The 17,220-nt window shown below is 32.9% G+C and overlaps 1 long non-coding RNA gene across 1 annotated transcript; it reads left to right on the top strand.

Annotated features, from left to right (window-relative positions):
• The first annotated feature begins 1,275 nt into the window (after nucleotides 1-1,275).
• Nucleotides 1,276-3,543, top strand: LOC104882336 (uncharacterized). The gene is made up of 2 exons (XR_002032252.2): nucleotides 1,276-1,695; nucleotides 2,389-3,543. It is a non-coding gene; the product is annotated as an uncharacterized LOC104882336 (long non-coding RNA).
• Nucleotides 3,544-17,220: the final 13,677 nt, after the last annotated feature.

The following is a 17,220-nucleotide window of genomic DNA, read 5'->3' as shown; positions in this document are numbered from 1 at the left end:
ATAAGGTTGTTCCCTAGTAACTCTCATGAGAATCAAGAAACTAGTGCATGACCTATTGCTATGTGTATGACATGTTAAAATTTGAGTCAAATACCTAGTTCACTGTGAATCATTAAATGAAAACGATTAACACTAAATATAGGTTCGAGTTTAGAAGACATATACCTATTGCATAGTATAAAGTTGTCAACTAATTTTATATTTATTTATTTACTTATTTTGTTATTATTTTGAAGTTTTAAATCTTGTGGGGAATGTATGATTTTTTATATAAAAACTATAAAGTTTTAAAACCTCCTCCTTTTACAAAAAAAAAAAAAGCACATTTTGGTGTTGTACCTTTTATTACTGTAAATGCCAAATGCATTAATTATTGATTTTTACTTCTCAATTGTTGGGTTGGATTTCATGAGATATTATTGGTGTTTATGTGATTTTATGGAATTGGTCGTTCGGAGATAACTGAGATTCACACAGTGTTCATCTTTTTATTCTTTAAAATATTTTTCCTTTATTTTGAAAAAAATATAACAAAATATTACAAAGATCGATCATCTTCTCCTTCGCTTGAGTCTTCATATTTTTTGAATAACTATATTATAGATAGGTTCTTCATAGTCTTCTTGTGAGCATCCCAATAGAGGAGGCACTATTGTGAGCCAATAATTGAGGTTGTATCTTGAAGTGATTATTGTTCATTAACACTGCACATAGGAAGGTGATAGTAATTTTAAGATAACATGTGACCACGTGCCTCAACAAACCAGGTTAGTTTCTCTTAACTTTGTTTTGAATTATTATCTTACATTTTTATATTTTCAAGTTTTAATGAGAACCTCAAAGAAAATGATATAGAGCACGTGGAAAAACATATTTAGTTTCCATAACAATCATCACTTACAACTGCAGTGTTCATATGATCTACACAAGGAAAACATAAGGTTTATTTGGGAAGTGTTTTTTAAAGTAGTTCTAAAAAATATTTTTTGAGAATATTTTTTAAGAACAATTTTTTATGTTTTCAGAACAAAATTATATTTGAGAACTAAATTCCTAAAAAACAACTTTTTGTTCTTAAAAACAAAAAAATATATTTGATTGAATGAATGAAAAACAATTTTATAAAACATTTTTTGCATTTTCTTTGATCAACTTATTATTGTAAATATAAATAATATTTAATTAAAAAAATTTATATCAATTTTTAAAATAATTTTCATAATTTAAAATTTTAAAAAAACTATCCAATTTTAATTATAAAATTATTTTTTTTAACTTTTTTTACTACCCACCACTTAACCCCCAATTTTTTTGTTCTTCTGAGCATTTTCTTTTTCCCTATCAGGTCTCTATCATGATATCTCTCTCCGCTACTCTTTTCATTACCTCTGTCTCCCCCACTGCTTCTCCTCTCTCCCTTTAGCTTCACACGATCTCCATTTCCCCAGTCCTCTCTCCCTCCCTTTCCCTCAAATTTTCATATCTAAAAATCATCCACAATCATACCCTCCTCCATACCCACCTTCATTGCCTAAAGTCTACATTGCAACGCCACCATCATGCTCCACAACCACCAGTGCTGTTGATTTATTCTCTCATTAGAGAAGGAAAAGGGCATCTCTTGAGGGCTTGAGGTTAAATGGATTTGGGGTTTGGTTGGATTTGTTGTACGATGCATCTATTGAGGGTTTGAGGGTTTGTTATCTCTGTGTATTTATTTATTTGTGTTCTCCGTGTTTTTTTTAATTTAGTTAACTGTATAAAGAAATAAGGAAAACAACTTCAGATTATTTTCCAAAAACACCAATTTGAGAACATGGAGAGCAACTTTGAAGACATGGAGAATGATCGTCAAACATGTTTTTTTGTTCTCAAGAACAAAAAGCAGTTTTGGAAACACTTTCCAAACTGGCTCATAAATTTTCTTCAAGGAAAGATAATGAGCATTAACAAAACAATTCACAAGGGCCTGTCCACATGAATAGCGGCTATTTTATAGGATGAGGTGCTTCAGGAAGGAGTTCTTCCCTTCCTAAATGTGCACAATGGGAAATCAATATCTACATGTATATTACTACTTATTTCCAAACAGAAATGGAAGAGGCAAAGCATGTTTCCACTACTTGACTCATAAAAGATGTGCCTAAGAGATAATCCATGTTAGCATACTTTGATCTGGTGGCTGTAATCTCCTCTTGGTTTCCATAGAGTTGAAAACCTGCAAATTGAGGTTGGCAAGGTCAGAAATTTGGGTGTCATCCATATCACATCTTTGGAGAGTGCTTGCTTATAATTGTTGCCTATTGTTTCCACGGGCTACAGCACATTAAATAAATTAGGAAATTTGCTGTGGCAACTTACCTCTTGTGAAATTCTGATGTTGTGCAGATAATTGGCAATGGAGGATGGGCCCCAATATCCCACAGTCATGGAAGAATCATCAACCTTGGCTTCTTGAATTCCTGAATAATTTTGCTCTTTGGAGCTCAGTTCCTTGAACTCAAGACAGGTGGACCTCCAAGGATGGAACCAAATTGTGGCTTCCAGGACCGGTTTCTTCCCCAGTTTCAAAGGAACTTCTAGAACCTAAATGGTTCAGGTTATGATTAATTGCTTCAGCATCTTCTACTCCACATCTTTTCTCTTGTCCTCTCCCTTGCTCATGCTCTTGTCTTTTCCCTCGACTCCCTGCTTGCAAGAGGTTGAAGTGCAGTTAGGCAACTTTCTAATCTTTCTCTTTTTTATAACACATGTTTTAGCTTTTGCCCTTTGAGACGTTTCTTTGTTGTTTTCCATTAATCCCACTGATTTGGGATAATGCTTCACAATTACATGTAGAAGATACACTCTTCGCACTAATGCTGCCGTAGTACTTTTATTTCTTCTGGGGGAGGTCTCCATCAAGTTCTTCGATTGCAGCTTTTGCCTCTATTAGTAACCACTCAACAGTTTTATTAGCTTTATCAAAGCCTACCGTGTCTGGCAGCAGATAAAAAATCTTATCGCCAATTTCAAGTGGCAATCTCAGTGTCCTGTCTCTCATACCTCGAGCTGTATTGATCTTTCTTTGACATTCCTTCTTGGAAGATTTCATTCTAGGGATCTGCTTGGTTTCCCTATGAATTTTCTTACTGGTATCTCCTATAAACTCAATGTTTCTGTTTGAACTGACCATGTTAACTGCAGTTTCAGCTTACTTTGTTGCAAGGTATGAAGGGTTGTTGTTGCAGTAATAGGCTTTTGTGTTGAAGGAAAATCTCTTCATCTTTATAGTCGATGAAGAGAGATGGAAGCTTGTTCAGAATTCGATCTGATGTAAGTGTACTTGAAGGGCCCTGGGGTATTTGCTTAGTCAGAATAAGAAATGGAATTGTTGCTATTGCCGCTAGAGAGGAACATTATTGCCTTGTAATTGCACTGATCACATAATATGCACGCTAATGATGTTGCCTGACAATTACATTAAGTTCACCACCAAAGGACAGAACATAATGAATTCATTAATATGGAGCTGCAATAGGCAAAAGCCCCTTTCTTCGTCTCCGAACTCTTTCTACGAATCCTCATATGATGCTTAAGCAATGAAAGTGGTATACCACATTAAGTAGCCAAATATTATATATAAGGAGGGTGTGGAACCCATATGATGAGTTACAATGATAGTCAAGGATAGTAATATCTTTTGGAGTGATCAGCAGATAGTTTATCAGTAGTTGAGCATGTTGTAACCCTCTAGAAGATCTTTCAGAAGTCCACCTCCAAGCAAGGCTCAGTTCTTGATAGGAGTACTGCATATCATCTGAAAACTTCTGCCAGCCCTCGAAGACTTACAAAAACTTAGAACTTCCGCAAAATCCACAGCCTCCAACAGTTTTCAAATAAAAATTAGAACTGCATTCCTTTGTCTCATGCTATGTTCTGCATAAGAAATTGCAGATTTTAGGGAAGTTGCTTGTATCCATTTTAACTTCATGATTTTTTCATGTATCTTTGTAGGCTAGAGCCCATCTCAAATATATGGCATCCGGTCAAGAATTTAAGCTTAGGTTTCAGTTTGGAGCACAGTCGATGAAATTGCAGCCATTTCCCTATTATTATGCTCTTTTGTCTAGGCTTGGATTTACCCAGGAAGTTCCATTTATGCTCTCTCCCTCCCTCTCTCTCTCTCTCTCTCTCTCTCTGCCTGCTTACTTAACTATGCCAACGTTGGTATCCATACACAAGGTTATTCTTTCCGCTACTGCTGTTGCAAATAATGGAATTAGGGACACAGTGAGTTCATGCTTTCTTTAGAGTTTGCATGGAATTAGATTCAACGTAAAAACCTAGGGTTTCATATAAATATTTTTAATTATTCTTTATACGAGAGTCTGATAACGAATATATTTTCATTAATTACTCTGTCCTAAGATCTTAAACTCTCCAAAATTTTCAAGATTGAACTTTAAAAGGCGTCTTAGGTGAAAGTTAAGGTGGTATGTAAATCCCTTAGTCTCGGCATCGTAGGTTAATGACAATTGGTAGCTTCTTCATACTGGGATGAGGACATGAAAAAGAAGTTAAGTACTGATTGTTGTAAGTCCTTTTGGAGAAAATAGCTTCTTGATCAAGTAAATCAGTGTACTCTCTCTTGTCAAAATTGGTAGATTTGTTTTATGATAGACTGGATCTATGATTTTATAAGCTGGTAGTTTCCACATATATCCAGTGTACCACTAAATTGAATTAATCAGCTGAATGATTAAGGTTTAATAAAATTGTGTTTTGGGCCATATATAAAAATTATATTAAAACCAAACTATCTATTCAAACCCTCATAGTTTTGTGAAGCAACAACATGTTTTCAATGATAATAATCAAATTCTTTCTAAACTAACTAATTTTCATCCCCGCTTAAGCTTAAAAACAGTATTTTATCATAAAATTGGATAAATGTTTGTTTTAATTCAAAACCTTGAGTCAAGTTCTTTTTAAACTAACTTAAAAAAGTTTTAAGAATGCTTATATTAAAAGTTTTAAACCTCAAATCAAGTCTTTTTAGGTACTTTTAAGGCTTGATGGTCAAGGGCTAATTAAAAGTGCCAAAGTTTTTCTCTCTCTTCCAATAGATGGGATGTAATTGGTTGAGAATTTGCCTCAACCAATCAAGGGTCGGTTGAGAGGTCAAACCTTTAGCTAAGCTTAAGAAGCCCAATAGTAGTCACCTATTGAGCATTTAATATTCAATGGCTAGTCAACCAATCAAATAGAAGCTCGATTGATTGAAGCGTTTTTGTCGCTTTTTGGGTTCTTGAGTTGAAAATCTATTAATTGAAGAATTCCATTGCATTTATGAATAAGAAAAAACAATAACATTTAATTGAAAAATCTCTCTTTTCTCACATTCAAAGCTTTTCATACAAGTGTATTGATTTTCAACTTTCAAATTCTTTAGTACACCTTTCAAATCCATCCTAACTTCCTTTTTATTATGAATCAAACTTGCACGAGGATCGAAGACATTAAAATCTTCAATATCTATTAATTTTGAGTGAAGAAACTTTAAGTAGGTGAAATATTTGATGGGATTGTAAGTGTTAATGGTAAAACTCTAACTCAATTAGGAAATTGAAAAAAGTGGACATAGACGAATTGTTGAACCATGGTAAAAAAGTTTACATATGTCTTTCTCTTTATCACTTATTTACACTCACCCCCTCTCCATTTTAGGTGATTTATTTAATCTGATTAGCTATTTTTGACACTTTTGATATGTAACATTGTTTCCTCTTGCCTTCTGTTTCTTCTACCTTTTTGCACTAGGCCATGTGAATACCATGCTATCCATGATTTGGTATGTGTATTTCAGTTAATCTTCTGCAAGGAGGGTCTTCTTTGTAAATGGTCTCAAGTTTTTTTTTTTTTTTTTTTTGTTCATCTGGCTGGGGTTGTGAAGAAAAAGTCCACGGAAAATGACAGAAATGAAGCAGTTGAAGAATTCCAGGTTGGTGTGTGCTCAACTTTCTCTTCTCTGACCTTCCCTTTAATTCCTTAAAATATCTCCTTCCAACACTATTGCACCTGTGTTCATTATTAGGTTTCTCTTTCTTATAATCTCTAGTCCATTTTAGAACTACAAACAAAAAAAAAAAATTGCTAATCAATGAAGTTCATATGCATTTAACCTACAACAAAGCAATCCTCTTATTTCCAACAATCTGAGGTCCATTAGTCAATTAGGGTTTTCATAAGCAGTGGAACTGTGCACAGCAAATCAAGCTAAAGCTGCAGTTGAGGAGCAATTTTTTTTTTTTTTCCAATATTATCACTAGTTGTGTGGTATTTTCTGAGGAACGAGTGGCTACCACTGATAATGCGACAAAACTGTCCACATATAATGGACTTGGATTAACAGGAAAGCTAGTTGAATAGTTAAGCACTTTGGAATGAGAAGACGTTGTTTCCTCTTTTGCAAAGCTTTTATCTCTTGACTACCAAAGTAGACTGAACCATTTCAAGTACTCGAGAAGAGATTTGGGTAAAGATTTAATAGAGCATGAATAAACATGAATAAAATTAAAGGTTTAATTTCTTCTCTTTTTTTTTAAGAAACAAATTACAGAGAAAATGAGTTCGATCATATGGAAATAGAACTTGTATTATGAGAAAAATATATAATTAGTAGGAAAAAAAATAGCCCCTTTGAAGAATCTTTTCTAATTGATTATCATACGCATGGTTTATCAAACAATCTCCTTGTTGCAAAAAGCTATTTCATATATACGAAGATATTTATTATTTTTTATTAATATTATCTTAACATAGAATGTTATCAAGTTATATTGTGTAGATTTAGCGGGTTTTTGAGTAAATCGACTTAATAACTTAATTTGATATTTGATAAAATAATTTAATAGTTTGAGTTAAATTAAAAAAATAATTTTAAGTAATAAATAAAAATAATTAATTTATTTTTAAGTTTATATTTTTATTTTATTTTTTTTATTTCTAATTATCTTTCAGATCTTTTTTATTATTTTTTGACTTCTTTTGATCTAATTATAATTTGAGGATAAGTATATTAATTTGATGATTTAAAATAAATTTTAAGTTAATTTTATTAAATAATTTTAATATTAAAAAATAAAAATTAAATAATAGGTATTAATTTAAAGAATAAGTACTAATTTAAATTTAAGTTAATAATTTAATAATAGGTATTAATTTTGTTCAAACGCTCCCTTATTTTCAGAATTAAATATTTTATATGAGATTTACATAAAGGAACTTTTAAAGTAATATTATTTAAATCAAAATTCCAGTTTTTAGAGATGCCTTCCTTGAAAAAGTATTCGTTATCTTTATCTTATATTATATCATTAATTTTCAAATTTAACTTTCTAGAGAGACTTTTTGAATAAAAAATTTTAAATTACTTTTTAATGTCTAAAAACATAAAAAAAAAAATATTTATTTTCTTTTCATCAATCATCTATGGAAAAAAAAATGGAGAAAGGAAAAAAGGAAAATTGCCTAAGGAAAGTTTTTAACAATTAGAAAAATGAATTTTGATGTTTTTTTTTCTTTAAATAAAGTGAAGTACATAAAATTTTATTTATTTCTCATCCATTAATTTGAATGAGGTGAAAAATATGAATCGATTGGCATGTATACCAGATCCCAGCGGTCTCAGATAGCTCACCTCCAAGTGGATACTTTCTCCATGCACTTAGAAAAGTCTGAAGTGGGTCAATTCACTGGTCACAATACGAATATATAAAAATGATAGATCCTGCAGGACGCATGCTTTTAGCCATAGCCGGAATTCTTGACTTTGGGTTTCTGTGATTTTTGTTTTTCTGGTGTGATGCAGGCCCTCTAATTAATGCTTGGATTGATCCAACTGCACATCCATGTAGAAAAGTAGGTGTACTGTGTACTGAGTACTGTCGAAGTGAAAGAGATAAGGACTACATGTCGGGGATTGGGGTTGTGGAAGTGGAAAACGGTCAAACAAGGTAGCAAAGTAGGGGCCCTCTCTTCTTCATCTGTTCTTCAATCCAAACAAGTACTGAGCATATCCCTGAAATGGCCATGGCATTTCAACATGGGGGTTTTATAGAGCAGAAGTGAGCTTTGGTTGTATTAATTCTTGAGTCATTAATCTTGCATGACCAGATTTGGGGCTTTTGATTGTGGTTGTAAACTTGGAAAATATGCATACTTAAAGTAATAAGAAGAAATTAATTTATAACCATAGATATTAGGGATGGATTAGTAAATAATAATAATTCATAATTATAATTATTTATATTTTGGTTCAAAGGGCATTCAAATGAACTTGAAATATCAAAGAGCTGGAGTGGTAGGACAAGGAGATGACTAATGAGTGCCCCCTAGAATGTTTGAATGTCTTATGTACTTCTGAACATCCTTCTTGAAATTCAAAACTTCCATCCACAATATGTTGAGAATGCTAGTGACCACATCAAACCTTACCAAATTTTCCTATCGATTGGGCCAACTATTGTAGGATATTATGAACTGATCCATCAAGCGATTGCAGCAAAACCCCTTGAAATAGAATGTTTTTGTTGGAGCCAGCTTCTTAAGCTTGAGATTGGAAGTCCCAAGTAAGTCAATCAACTAGATACAACATCCATGAATGCAACACTCATGTATATTCAGGGCGTGCTTGGCTAGCCGGAATTCTTGACTCGGGGATCTGTCTTTTATGTAATTAATTCTTAGGTTTATCTTGGCAATAGCGACGTATCCATAGAGACAAGTAGGGTTGTACAGTGTACTAGTACTGAATTTTGTTGGCAATGGGGGTGTGGAAGATGGTCAAACAAAGCACTAAATTTGGGAGGGGGGTGGGGGTCTCCCCCCCTTCATCCGTGCCTTCAATTAGGTTCTGACCATGTCCCCGAAATGGCTATGACATTTCAACATGGGTTCATAGAGGAAGAAGTGAGCTTAGGTTGTGTATTAATTCTTGAGTCAGCATGAGAATTTGACTGTGCATGGATTAGTAAAAGAATGAAAGAAAATCAGGGACGATCAATTTTGTCATTATGCTATCATTTGAAAAGGCAAAGGTTTCATTCAAATTTTAATATTTTATACATACCTTTATTAATTGAAGTGAGAATAAAAATCAACAAACAAGTAGTAGTAAAGGAAATGCAACCAACTTGCTGATGGACCTTTACTTTTAGAAGTGCTCCAGCTTTTGTTCATGCATGTGGAATATACTTTTCTTAGGAAGTGGTTTGAGAATTTAGTAAAGAAGACATTTTGGTCCAAGCAAGTTCCTTGGCGTTTCCCTAAGGCGTATCTCGTGTCTCGTCTCTAGAAAATTGGTCCTACTTTGGCGGTTCTTAAGCTTTTTTGAAGTGACCAATGTGCTTTTCGCGGGTGGCGCCTTCTAGACACTTTGGCACTATCCATCACCTTTCTACATATTCATCATTTTCCACTAGCACGACCAGATCCGAGGCTCTTGCATTGTGCTTGCAAACTTAGAAATACTCAAAAGCAGAAAGTTGAAACAATGAATGATAATTAGAAGAAATTTATCATATCAGGTATGGATTTTGTTGTGTTCTAGATTGGATTCTCTTGACAGTTGACACAATATTCTTCCTTGTTCTAGCCAAAACATGTGATTTTTTGGTCCCTCATGTTCTATAATATCCTTTTATTTTATTTTTATTTTTTACTCAAAAGGCATAGCAATATTATGCTCTTATATTATATATATTTTTAATTATTTATCAATAAGATATTATTAGCCAGATAGTGTTGTAATGGTTGGATTATAATTAAAAAGTGAATTTTTTTTTACTTATAAAAAATGTATCATTAATTAAGTAGTGTGTGACCTATATACATTTTTAGTTCTTATTATTTATACCCTAATCCTATTATTCGTATCATAATATTATTTTTTTATATTTTTATATTTTTATATTATTTATTTATATTCGTGTTCAACACTCTAAATCTTATATTATATATCCATTTAAAGAATCTTTTTGCTTGAAAATTAACACCACATTTCCATAACATTTCTCAAAATTCGTTATATGAAGTTACATTTAGGGGGGAGAAAGAGAGATATGAATTGATGCATTTACCATTCATATTTACAGCTATCCGTATACAGCAGCTGCATACATGGAAACCTCTGTATCCGTATAGCTACACTACTGCCTAACTACCCAACTCTATCACGCAAACAGCTTGGTCAGTCACCATCTCTCTTCATAACTACCACTTGAGTCAGGAATGGTTTATAGCCCGTATACATAGGCCGACACACGCATTGCTACAAATTTATGAACCTCAACCTCTCTAATCCATGTCTCTACATAACCCTACTTCCTACTCTTACTCCGCGACTTTCTCCAACCACTGTGTCTTCATCACCGTATCTTCCGTTTCTAGATTGTGTCGTGTCAAGTTGATTTCTTTCTTATTTTTATCATGACAGTCCTTCAACTCACCATGAGTAAGTGTAGCTACACTTCAATTCCATTTTTAGCCTTTTTTTATTAACCAGACTCTTCATCCAAATACCTTCTTTTCTATTCGTTCTTCTTCATCTTCTTCTGGGTAAAAGAAGGTTCCAAGTAAAAAACAAAGATGGAGTTGAAGGAGTCAATGAAGAATTCCAGGTTAGTGTAACTATACTGACTTTGTCCTCGACACTGCTGTGTCGATATTCAACTCTTTCATGATTGAGTGTGTTTATAGACAATCAGTTAATGTGATCAAACTCTCTCCACATCCTTTTCTTTTCTCTGGTGTCGATCAACCTTATTGGTCTAAGGGTGGTGAGGTTATTTTATTTTCTTTTAATTTTTTTTCCTTTTAAATTGTACATTGCAAAGTTGTATATGCTTAAGCCAATCCAGGTTCGGAAATTCTCTTTCTTTCTTTTTTGGTCTAGGATTGTATTGAGGGGATTTTGTTGATTTTTACCTGTAAGCCTATGTTGAGGAAAGTAGATAAGTCATCTAGCAAAGATAAGGTTGGAGAGGCAGTGGACAAATTGCACCAATGAAGTCTAAAATGGCATCAACAAAATTTAGAAGAAAATTCTCACTTCTTATTATCATGCAACCCTTTTTTTTGTTTTTATTTTCTAAAATATATTCTCTTCAAAAAAAAATATATGAATTTGATTGGGTAGGATACGTGATCTTAATGGGTTCCACATGCATGATCAGATTCATGGGAATTTGCAGTGGAAAACAATGTACCTCAGATCCTGGAGATCAAGGTTGCTATTGCAACTCACAACCATATGTGGATGTTTCTCCTTTGTCGTACACTTAGAGAAATCACGTGACGGGGCCACGTACCAGAAATAAGGGTACTTGAAGATCATAAAATTATTCAGATGGTGGGCGTACTCAAGTAGTTGCCTACTTCTACAAACAGTATGAAGGAGTCCTCAAGGTCATTCCAATTCAGAATATTAGATTGTTTATAATTTTCGTAGTCTTTTAACATCCAAGGAGGCAACTTAACAGATAAAAATAATCAAAATATATTCTATTTAAAACTTTTAAATATTTAATATATTTTGTATTATTCTTTCTAACATAAGATTTTGATCCTACCTTTATTGAAAATTTGTCACTAGAGATGGGAAAGAGACAAACCTATATTACCAAGAGAGCAACATCGAAAAGTCAATATGAAGAAACCATGCATCGGGAATTGGATCAGGATCAACTGCTACTTAAGCTCCCACCAACTGAAACTGGCCCTGCGCTGTGGGTGCCTCCTCCGTCTCAACTCTCAAGAACTCTAGCAATCCTCATAGGTACTGGTAGCCCATTCGGATTGTATAGCTATCGTTACATTATTAATCAATATTTTTGTCACACGTCTAATACTTCCGGTCACCCTTTCATATTATTAGTGTTTAGATTATAATTTTTATGTCACATTTTAAATTAGTTAAAATTTAAATATTAACTAATCATTTTAAAATCATAATTATTTTAAATATTAACTAATTATTTTAAGTAGTTTTATTTAGTTAATATTTTTTAAGCCTATTTCTTTGATTTTGATTAATTATTGAGGTATATTTTTGAATAAGAATTGGGAAGAAAAATAATTATGGTAGATTACTTTTGGATTTTTTTTTTTTTAAGACAAAAAGTGGAGTGAAGGAATAGGAATGAGGTGGAGAAAGAGACTTGACTTTTCCCTCAACCAATCTCTTCTTTTCTTATTGATCTATGACTTGTATTAGATATTAAAATCTAATCACTCATATTAAAAAATTAGTACAGTGTACTTCCGTGTTATAATTTTCAGACAATCTCTAACACCCAGGTACCGAACTGATAGTAAAAGAAAGGTATGCATGGAATGCATAGGGCTTAGGGAGGAGGACAACACTTGGAGTTTGGATGGGTTCCGGGCTTGGCAGCTCCAAAAGAGGCTAACTTTAAGGTACATACTCCTTGTTGTTTTCTGGTTTTCTCTCGCCTTAATCATCAATTCCATTGTTATGGAATCAGTGGGTCATCGGTTTAACTGTCATGACTTACAGTGAGTTGCTTACTTGCCATTCCATACATTATGGAAAAGACACCTAAAAGTTTCGGTCAAAGTTTGAGTAGCTAGATCATGACTGGTGGTGGAGAATATATATGTATACCAAACTTTAAATCACGTGTAGCTTAATCAAGATTACTGAATAAAGTTTTTTTTTAAAAAAAGACTTAGATACTGCTTACATTGTGTGGTTTATTGTCCTTTGTCAAGCTCTACAGTGCAATCATGACTTTAGGTAATTTGTAGAATCCTTATCGATCAGTAGATATTGAACCTAAGAGAGCATTGAAGGGACTTAAGATTAGGTCAAAGGAATGTGAAAATGATGGTGTGGATTGTATGTGAAATGATCAGCCATTGATCTCACTATTGATTGTTGGAGATCATCTATTCACCCTTGATTCCAAGGGGTTAATTAGTTATATATATATCTTTGATTTGTTTAAGACGATTTTAGGAAGTTCTTTTATTTAGTGATCAACCTTGTAATTAGGTTGACAAATATTTGTTGAACGGATTTGGGAAGTTTATGTTTGTTCTTTTCTTAGATTTTTTTATTTTTTATAACTATGTATACTCTATTGTGAATAATGTAACAATTTTCAATCGAATTCTAAACTAATATAGCATCAAAGCCTTCATTGTTCAATCATACACAACCTTCACTACAATATAACTTGTTCAATTTTTTTAGACCAGCCTTCATTGCTAGTTCTCTCATTCTTCCTATGTCATATACAAAAATCTTGTTCTTACACATCTTTGTCTTCTTTTTCTTATCTCGACTCCCCTATGTTTGCATTTAGCAAATATGGCTGATCGTCTACCCAAAATCTTGCAAACAACTCTAGCAAATTCTCAAAGGGCAGCAAGCGCTTCCAAGCTAAGACCCTTCCTTCCACCAATGCAACTACCAAGGCTAGAGGAAATCCTCAAAATGCTGAGGAATAGCTTGTGATCTTTTATCCAAGATCATCATAAAAAATAAGGGGACCTTCAATCCTACTGCCTATTCATTTGTTCAATTTGGAATTCTTGGTAATTTTCTACTTTCAACCATTGTTTTAAATTCAAGCTTATGAATCATTGATTCAAAAACCACTAATCACATGACCAAAGACTCAAACTATTTTATTTCTTATGAATTATGTTCCAGTAGTAAAAAAGTTTAGGTTGCTAATAAATCATTTCTTATTGTTCATAGCAAAGGAAATGTTATATATCATTAGATATCAATCTTTTTATATTCTTCATGTGCCTAAATTGTCCTATAATTTATTGTTAGATAATAAACTTTTAAAAACCAACAATTACGTTATAATTTTATATCCAACCTAGTGTGTTTTTTATAATCAAATCTCAGGGAAGATGATTGGCAATGCTAAGTAGAAAAATGGCATTTACTACTTAGATACCAAGAATAAGGAGACACCTCAACCAAATCAAATCAAGGGAGTTATAAAATAAAATAAAAAAGGAACCTTAGAACACTATTGGTTATATTACATGTAAGATTAGGGCACCATGATTTCCATTACATGAGGAAATTATACCCAATTCTAGGTAATAGTCTAGATTTTTCCAAACTCAAATATGAAATTTGTGAGTTGGCTAAAAATCAAAGGGTGTCATATCCCATTAGTGGTAAAAGAAGTGAAATTTCTTTCTCGATTATACATATTAATGCTTGGGTGCCCTCAAGGGCGACTTCTATTTCTAGTGCTAGATGGTTCCTTTGTCTTATTGATGACTATTGAAGGACTACTTGGATCTACTTACTAAAGAATAAATTTGAAACTATTGCCATACTTGATATTTGTTTCTTAATGGTCTAAACACAATTTAACACTAAGATATATATTGTTAGATTTGATTAATGATGGGAAATACTTGAAAAAAATTTCTTGAAAAAGGGTGTTATTAGTTAATCAAGTTATGTAGATATTACCCAACAAAATGGAGTGGCAAAACGTAAAAAAACATATTCTTAAGGTAGCTTAAGCCTTAATGCTTGCAATAAATGTTCCAAAACATTTCCTAAAAGATATAATCTTGACATCAACCCACCTTGTTGATAGGATGCCTTCAAAGGTACTCAATTTTCAAACTCCCATTGAAACATTGGAAGAATGTTATCTTTATCAATATGTATTCAATTATTTCCCATTGAAAGTCCTTGGAAGCATTATCTTTGTTTATGTCTCTAACAAAAATAGATCTAAGCTTGACTCGAAGGCCATTAAGTGCATTTTTCTTAGGATATTCTTCAACCCAAAAATGGACCATCCACTAACAAAAAGAAAATTTGTTACAATAGATGTAATTTTTTCTTTTTAACAACCATACTATACAAAGACTGACCTTTAGGGGGGAGCAAATGGGAGTAGAAGATCAGTCATAGAAACAATTAGTCTTATTACCAACACCAATTTGGAGCATTCAATAAAATAGAAAGAAATTGGAGAATTCTTTAGAGACCACTCACAATGATAGAAAGACAATGAAGATACAAGTGTATACCAAAAAATCTTAGAATCCATCTAGGTTGGTGGAATACCCTAGTTCTTCAAAGCAAAACCAATCATCAACTTTAGATGAGGGTATGGTTTCTATACCCCTTGGATCCAAGAGTAATCATTCCAATCCTACTTCAATTTATACTCTTCTCTTTGATATTGATCTTGATATTCCTATAGTAATTAGGAAGGGTGTTAGAAGTTGCACCAAACACCCTTTGTCAAATTTTGTTTCTTATCATAGGATTATCAGGACCTACAAGGCATTTACCTCTAATATAATTTAGATTCAATTTCAAAGAATTTTGAAGATGCTATTTTGGACCAAAGTAGGAGAAAACTATAGATAAGGAGATGAATGCTCTAAAGAAGAATGAGACTTGGGATATTGTTGATTTACCAAAAGGAAAACGACTAGTGAGATGCAAATGGGTTTTTTCAATCAAATGCAAGGTGAATGGTTATGTGGAGAAATATAAGGCATGATGTGTGGCCAAAAGGTGCACACATACGTTTGGTATAGATGACTAAGAAAATTTTGTTCTTGTGGCAAAGATGAACTCTATCATAAATCTACTTTCTTGTAATTAATTACAATTGGCCACAACAATAATTTAATGTCAAGAATGTCTTCTTACTTGCATGGAAATCTAGAATAAGGGATCTATATGGACCTTTCACCTGGTTTAGTAGAGAATAATGGAAGGAAATACAAGTTGAAAAAATCCTTATATGACTTGAAACAATCATCTAATGATGGGAATCCCAAATTACTTCTTTTTGAAGCCTTGGATCTTGTTAGGCGCATGCTACTATTCCTAGGGTTACTAGATCGTATGTGCAATGGAAACAATTGATTTTAAAACAAAAATAGAATATAGTATTATTGATTATAAATGCTTACCCAAGATCTGGATGTGTCCCAAATCAAATCCTTATGGTGAAGAATGTCGCCAAGTGTTGTGGTAGTCTTTAGTGATCTCACAAACTATTGATCTTTTGTCGATGTCTTTTTCTTGAGGCTAGACATTTATATGGTGGGGATTTGAAGGGTGGAAGTTAAGGTTCTCTATAGAACATGTGAGAGAATAGTTAAGGCTAAACTTGTGTAGCCTTTGGGTACTTTCTTGTCACTTTGGAACATAAGCATATAATCCCTCATCTCTTAATATACTTGAGTATATGCTCGATAACTATTCAATGTTTAGGGCTTGAATTTGACTAATATCTACTCACCATACCTACTATAAGCAAATATTTGTTATAATACATAACATCACATACATAAGGCTACTTATGCATAAAGTATTGTTTGCATGCGTTTTTTATCCTTAAGTATCTTAGGACATTGATCTTGGGAAAAAGGAATTCCATGCTTGAAGGGTAGGAAACCCTTTTTGGAATCTTGCATCACATACTTGACCAAGGGCTTGTCCATGTAGGTGGCTTGAGACAACACTAGTTTCCTATTCTTGTGATTCTTTGTGACTTTAATCCCAAGAACATATTGTGTTTTTCCCAAGTCTTTCATTTGAAATTAAGTAGACAACTAGATTTTGATTGATGACAATAACCCTATACCATTACCAATGAGTAGAATGCCATCAAGATATAAGATCATAAAAACAACCATGCTTCCCTACACCTTTTTGTACATATAAGGTTCATTTTCATTTTAACCAAAGTCAAATTTCCATATGAAAACGTTTGTTCCATGAGTGAGATGTTTTCTTTAATCCATTAATGAATTTATGCAACTTGAACATCATATTATCATGAACTTAGGTCATTCCTAAGCTCATGTGCAACACTTAGACAACTCAAACCACTTGATGTTATTAAGTCAACCTCTCCTTGATATTAACTTGCTATGCTAAGCAACGCTATGTGACTTGGTAGATAGGATACACAACGAAGGCAACACTTAAGGAAAGATGTTTTCCATTCCACAAGAAAACTTTATAATGCTAAGAAGCTCTCAATTTTCTTGGTGCCTTAGCTAAATAAGGTTATCTCCTATTTATAGGCATCCAAGGAACTCTTTGGAACTCATAAAAGTTCCTTACATGTTCAGAATTCTCTAAAAACTCCTATACAACTCCTTTGTATAGATATTTACAAGAGATATTTGGAACTTTCT

The sequence above is a fragment of the Vitis vinifera genome, chromosome 17, assembly GCF_030704535.1.
Source record: "Vitis vinifera cultivar Pinot Noir 40024 chromosome 17, ASM3070453v1".
In the NCBI taxonomy this organism is placed as follows: Eukaryota; Viridiplantae; Streptophyta; class Magnoliopsida; order Vitales; family Vitaceae; genus Vitis; species Vitis vinifera.
This window is presented reverse-complemented; position numbering and strand designations above follow the sequence as displayed.